Source organism: Humulus lupulus, chromosome 4 (genome assembly GCF_963169125.1).
Source record: "Humulus lupulus chromosome 4, drHumLupu1.1, whole genome shotgun sequence".
NCBI classification, from domain to species: domain Eukaryota; kingdom Viridiplantae; phylum Streptophyta; class Magnoliopsida; order Rosales; family Cannabaceae; genus Humulus; species Humulus lupulus.
In genome coordinates this window covers 138,031,448-138,039,130 of record NC_084796.1, presented here as the reverse complement: position 1 = coordinate 138,039,130, position 7,683 = coordinate 138,031,448, and positions in this window count along the sequence as shown.

The window sequence follows — 7,683 nt, the reverse complement described above, 5'->3', positions numbered from 1 at the left end:
TGGTTATTTCTATAGTCCCAATGAGCAAAAGGTATTTGTTTCCACAAATGCAACCTTCCTTGAACATTACTATATAAATAACTATAAACCTCGGAGCAAGGTAGTATTGGAGGAACTCACATTTGATAAGATTCCATCACAACCATCTTCATCATTAAATTATAAACGAAAAATTGAGGAAACCATTATTCCTACAAAACAAACCTAGGTGCAATGTTGTAGTGGGAGGATAGTGATACAACATGTTCGTAACGAACATGAGGCACATGTCCTCATTTCTCATACAGACAAGGACGGTCCATTAACCTTTAAAGAGACAATGGATGATAAGATCAAGAAAATTCTCTATTCATTTATGAGAATATGATCTTGTATTAGTACGAGAGAATTAAGATCATATATAATGAATAAAATAGTAAGCAACATATTAAAGTATGGAATTAAGGAATGGTTACTAGCATAGTTTGCTAAGAATATGAGATGTGAGTAATCTAGATTCAGATTATTGATGTGGATAAACATCTTAGTAAATATGGTGTATAAATAGAGATTATATATGACAGAACTGATGAGAATTAATTATCTTTATAAACTTGTCGTTTGACGTTAGGATTTAATTCTTATCATAATAGATGATCATTTGAATCTTTTGATTCACTCGTTAAGGTCTCTTAGAATAATGTGGCTAATCACTTAATATCATGAATGGCTAGGAACATGAATTAGAATAATGGAATCCATGCTTTCCTAACGGATCGAATATTGGTTCCTTAAGGGTTAATTCTGGAACTAAAAAGCTATTGAGCTCAAATCTATAATTAGATTATTGATTAATTATTCGCTAGTGAAGTAATAGTACTTGAGGATCAAGTGATAATTAGAAGGGTAAAACAGTAATTTTGACCAACTCTAATTAACAAACCAATAATGGAGGGCAGAACTACATATATTGATTATATCAAAGGACTACAAGAGAAAACTTTGGATATAAAATTTTGTAAATACTTATAGTGCAATTCCATATTTATACTGGAGTAATCATGGAATTAATAAATAATATTATAAGATTAAAGAGTTTAATTAATAATATGTTTTATTGGTGATTCGTATTATCGGTCCATGGTCCCCAGATCACCTCTATCCTACATTGTCAAGGGTAAGGATGTCAAAAGAAAGATTTGTAAACAGAAAGGACTAAATTGCAAAGGAATTAATTTTCTAGGGCAAGAAAATAATTATGTGATAATTATAGGTAATTGATTAATTAATTATTTAACTATATAGTTTTTATTTTGAAAAGGTATAGGTTAAAATTAATATTAATCTTGTTTGGATTAATATGAAGAGAGAGAATCATAAATATCTTATTTACAATATGATATTTATTCATTTAATTTAAAATTGATATTATAAGATAAAATTAATTTTTAAATAACTCATATTTATGTTGGGATACATATATTGTCTTAAAGATTGATTACAAATACAAATGAGAAAATCAGGGAATCCCTGATTAGGTTGGGCGACACACACTGTGCAGCACAGTGTGTGGCGCCTATAACTCAGGGATTTTTATCCCTAGGATTTAAATTTAACATTTCAAATAATTTTGTTGAATCAATTATTTAGTTATTCTTTTTAAATATGATTTAAATAAATAATTAAATATAAACATCTTATCAGTTTTAATATGAAATATATTTTAAATAAAATAATGATTATTTAATTAGATTAAATATCTTTATATAAGTGTGATAGTACATGACTTTTAGAAGAATCTTTATTATTATTTTTTAGAATAAAAGTATAGACTATCTCTCTCTAAAGCAATAGTTTTCTCAAAACTTGAAAACTATTATAAACCTTCTCTCTGTCAAACTTCTCTAGATCTCATGTGTTGAATACATCTAGTGAGTCACATAAATCAACTTTTTGAATCTTACTTGTAACACCCTACTTCCTTAGAGCCGTTACCAAGTGAGTTTTAAGACAAAACAATGTGCAATGAACTCGCTAACCGAGGTTTTTGAAACATAAGTGTGACTAAGCAAAAGTTAAGGCTGTAATCTTTAAAAATGCGTGGTTTCATTGAAAACTTCTAATATTTAACATTTGGGATCCCAAAATAAGGTTTGAAAACTATTTACAACTTAAAATAAGATTACAGTTGGTCCATTATTAAAATCACAGGTTATTACAGCCATTTCTCGAAAATACCCCCAACCAAAGCAGTCAGGCAGGCCAAACATGTACGCGTCGCTTCATGCTCTCCGTACTCATGGCTGGTCGACTCAATCTTTGCCCTTACCTGCAACACATAGCACCCGTGAGCTGAAGCCCAGCAAGAAAACTCATGCAGGTTATAACATATGCAAATTATACAGTTAATCATATCAGATAGTCCACAGATAAACGGGTCAACCATTAGACTTAAGCGACACGGCCATGCCGCCCCGGAAGCCTTACCAAAGCCTGGGGTCTAGGTCCTCACCGTAAGGATATCACATGTATCCATGGCGTCCCACCCTGACTACAAGCACTTCACGTGCTAAGTGGTACTTCCGGCCCCACTGCCGTTCTCGGCTCCATTGCCGTTCTCGGCTCCTCGCCGTTTCATTCAACCATAATCACAAATAGTCTAACTCAAATAGCATTTGAACATATATCAATTCAATCAAGTCTGCACCCTAACATGTAATGCAATATAGGGTCGTGCCCTGCAATCACACTATGGGCCCATGCCCTGTCCTATGGGTGCTATAGTTTTCTTACCTTTCAATTCGATAGCTTCGATCACTTGACTCCTTGAGCACGATCCCACTCGAGCCTTAGCGCACACCTAAGCACAAACATAGGTCAAAGTCAACACCAAACCTCGAGTCCAAAACCTCACCTCGGGACCAATCCCGAGCCCCCCGGGAAGTCCTAGATCCACAAAACAAGGTGGTGGAATCGAACCCCGAACCCTAGGTCAAAATCCCTCAAAAATAGCCCAAAACCCCCTTTCTGGGCACAGGGTAGCGCTACACCGCTCAAAAGAGGGCGCTATAGCACTACAAGAAGAATCAGCATCCCCAGAAACAGGGCCTAGCGCTACAGCGCCCAAAGACTAGCGCTGTAGCGCTAGTTGCAGGCAGGCAACACCAGTTTTCTTTTTCTGCGATTTCTTTGAGCCATTCTCAACCCAAACTTCCCCAAATCTTTACCAAACTCAAAATCAAGCTTATAAACACTCTCCACTCATCCCAAGCATCCCAAATCTTCAAAACCCAAACACATTCATCCCAAATCTCAAAATTTACCATGATTAACCCTAAACCCAGAAATTCAGTCAAACAACAAAGTTAAAGGCTTAGAATTCATACCGATGATGCAATTTCGACCTTGATTCATTTCCTAGACCTCCTTAGCTTGCTCTTCCTCAAAGCTTGCCCAGAAATTCCCTAAAGTTCCCATCAACTCAGCTCAAACCAGCCAAACCCTTAAAACTGAAATTTCTAAAAACTTACCTCAAAAGTTGATGTGTTCTTGCTAATCCTTGCCAAATCTTCAAGTCTAACTTTAAGATCCTTGATGCTCAGCCTATCCTAGCTCTCCACTAAGCTTTGCCCCAAGAAAAATGGTGCAAGAATGCACAAACCGCCCCTTTTGGAAAAACCCCTCTGTTTTCTCTCTTTTCTTTTCCTTCCTTTTTCTTTCTTTTCCAGCCATATAACTCTCTCTATCAATCCCACTAAGTATATAAAGCCTCAATTAATCTATCTCTAAAAAGCCAATTGACCAAAATGCCCTCCCTATTAATTCTAAACCCTTTTTGTCCAAGTAGGGCCATTTTAGTCATTTTACCCAATTCCCGCTAATCCTCAAGTGTCTCTAATATTTTCCCGCTTGCTTCCCAATACCTGACAAATCACCAAATATGTATTCCTCATTATCAAAATTAACCTCAATATATTCTCTAAATTTCCTGCTTATACCCCCAGGCTTAACCCAAGCCGGGTATAAATTTCCTCCTTGACTTTCCGCTAATCTGCTCTCTGGGATCGTTTCGAGTCACAAGTCACAGATACATCCACATACCAATGTCGTCTCAGCAATCATCTCATATCAATACAGTTATGCCCAAAATGGCCAAAATTACAATTATGCCCTTCTAACACAATCAGGGCCTACATGCATACTAATACACATAGTCATGCATCTCAAATAGTCAAATAGTCATATAACATGCTTTAAATCATAATCATGCATTTTACTCATTAAAATCAAACATAAAGTCCATTATGCCCTCCAGGCACACTAATCAAGGCCCTTAAGCCTTATTAGCGATTTTGGGTCGTTACATTACTTGCCCACATACGTGCTTGTGTGTTTGAGGATTGGTCTGGAAGATCAGCATGTGAGCTTTTAGATTGCTGGATTGGAGAATCGTTGTTTATACAAAAAGATTCAAGGACACTTGATAGGCTACAAGAGGTAATCCCTAATCTGTTTTGTAAGTGATTTAATACTTATATGTATATGATCATGGCTAGTATTAATATTTATTAAAATGGATCTATATATTCTATTGCGTACCTTTGATTTGAACATTTAATACCAACAGTGACTACTCTTGCTACAAACAAAACAAGGGCCTCTCACACCATTTAATTGCCCTTTATTCTTCTTTGAGGCTAGGTAAGTGTCATTCTTTGATTGGAGTTTCTTGTGGGCCTTTTCCTTGGATTGAGAGAGTTTCTCTATGACGTTAACCTTGGATGTCCCACCATGTGACTCTTCCATACACTTGTGCCTAGAATGAGACTCATCTTCAATCCTTAGGTGCTTTAGTGTAATGCCCTGGTTACCCCAAAACAGTTACGGTGAACAGTGAACTGGAAATTTGACCTGCTACCCGAGTCCTTTGGTTAAAAACGTGCTCTAAGTGTTATTAACAGGCTAAGGTGGAAAATAATAAAAAGAAAAGGATATATTTTATTAAATACATAAAATTGTTCAAGGGCCCATAAAATCTTTTACAAGTTATTTACAACTCAAAATGGTCATTACTATTTCAAATTTACAAAACCGCCGACCTAAGCGGCAAAAATAGGGTAAACCCCCTAGTTCCTCTGAGAATTCCTTGGCTGTGGTGGTCAAGCGGCCGCATATGTACACATCACCACCTAAGCTCTCCACTCAAGGCTGGGTGAGCTTTTCTTTCCCTTTACCTGCACCACATAGCACCCATGAGCCAAAGCCCAGAAACAAAACACAGTATCGCATATAAACATTATCAAATGATTATTATTATAATCACACAGAGCTTATAGCTCTTAAACAGATGAGTGAATATCACTTGAGGTTCTAGTAAACCATACTGAGTGACTGACAAGCAAGTCACTAATTTAAACAGATGAGTGACTGCTGGGTAAGTCACTAACTCACACAGTTGAGTGACTGCTGGGTAAGTCACTAGCTTAAACAGATGAGAGACTGATGGTAAGTCTCTAACTTAGCAGATGAGTGACTGATGGGTAAGTCACACAAGCGCTTTTAGTTTTCATCGAACTTGAGGTCGGTCCGGCATTAACGCTCTTCTGAGTCAATTAATGCAGAAGTCGATTAGATCTAATCTTTATTGGCTTGCGTTGAACACACTAAGGCCGTCCTGACTTATAAGTCAGCACTGTGTGACCAGTGCCCAGTACCACTGCTGAACTTGACTAATAAGTCACAGCTTCATAGTTGATAGTGACACCTTTGCCAATTCTGACTAATTAGTCAGTACCATGCACAAGTGAGCAAGATTTGATAAGCATTCAATAATCAATCCATGTCCACATTTACACAATCAACATGCCTCATGAACAACCATGCATGTTACATAGTGGGTGAAGTTCTCTTACCTCTGGTTCGAGCGAGAAATATAATAAGAACGACTCTTGAGAACGATCGACCTTTGATTCCTTAGCGGTTACCTAATCATAACCAATTATAACCTCCATTAATGAAATTCAACAATGAAAGGGTCTTAACCTAAACCCCACTCTCGGGACCTCGAAACATGCCAACACGGTGAGTAGATTCGATCCCGGGCCTTAAGGATTGAAACCCCAAGCCAAAAACACTTAAAAACACTCAAAATGGGACTTTGAAGGAACAGAGTAGCACTGCTCCCTAGCACCCCAGCGCTATTCTTAGAACCCCCAAAATGCCCAATTGCCTCTTGTGTAGCGCTGTAGTGCCCTAGGGTGGGCGCTATAGCGCTACCTCGAGACCAGGTACCCCCTGAAACCTCCTTCTTCAACTCCTTCGATTCTACCTCGATTCCAATGCTTCCAAATCCCATTTTTTGTGCCAAATGAACTGTAAACCATCCTAACATACCCCAAACTTCACAACCATAAGAACCATAGCCAAAACTCCCAACAAAACCAAGTATTCAACCTAGAAATCATAGCTGCAAACTAGAACCAAAACAGGGCAAACCAGAGAATTCAATGGCTAGAAACTTACCCAAAGCTCAGCTTATGATGCTCTTCAATGGAGGAACACTCTCCCAAACTCCCAAGGCTTACTTCCCAAGCTTGAATCCTCAAGAATGGTTAAAAAATCTCAAAGGAAATGAAGGAAATGATGGTACGGGAAGGCTCTTGAAGAAGCTCTATTTTTCTACCTCTTTCACAGCCCAAAAATGGTTTATATCTATCCTAGGGGTAAAAAGACCATTATAACCCTAGGTTAATTAAAGGTTTCCAAAGGCTCCAAAGGGCAAAAATTGGCATTCCCCACCTATCTCGTTAATCATAATTAACGCTCTCAAATTCCCGCTATTCTCGATAACCTCAAACACCAATAATTCATATCCCATTACCCTTTAATTTCCGGTAACGCTCTAATCATTAAAATCACCCCAAGACTCATCCCGAGCCCCGAACTTAATTCTGTTATGACTAGACTGCTAATCAATAATCCAAGATCGTCTCATGCCGAATAGCTCTAACAAACCCACATTATAATGTGGTCTCAACAATTTATCATCGACATGCATACAAATATACAATTACACCCTCAACGGGCCAAATTACCATCACACCCCTGTAATTAAAACGTGGACCCACATGCATGCATTTAACATCATATTATATAATTCACATATACATGCATTCTATCAATTAATGGCATAATTAAGCAAGTATGGCCCTCCCGGCCTACTAATCCCGCCATTAAACAACATCGGAGAATTCGGGGCATTACATTTAGGATCTCCTCCAAAGATATCTCCTCATTCTTATTGAGAATTTTCTTCCAGTAGCGCCTCCAAGATGGAGGTAACTTGACTATGATCCCACCCACAATGAAGGTGTAACGACTCGGATTTCCTAATCGGGCTTAAAGCCTTGATTAGTGTGCCTGGAGGGCAATAAATGATTTAGTATGCTTATATGTGGATTTATGTGAATATATGATTTTGATGCATGTTTAGTTCAGTTAAATGTGCATGTGCGCCTCGTCTGGATATTAGGGGTATAAATGTGATAAATGTTATATATATGTGATATGTTTGTGCAGCACGGTCCGAGACAGTCCTGGTGAGCGGTTGGTCAGAAAGTCACAATAGGGTTGAGATTCGGACTCGGGGCGAGTCAAGGGGTAATTTGGGTATTAGGTGTGTTATGGGGTTATCGGGACATGAAA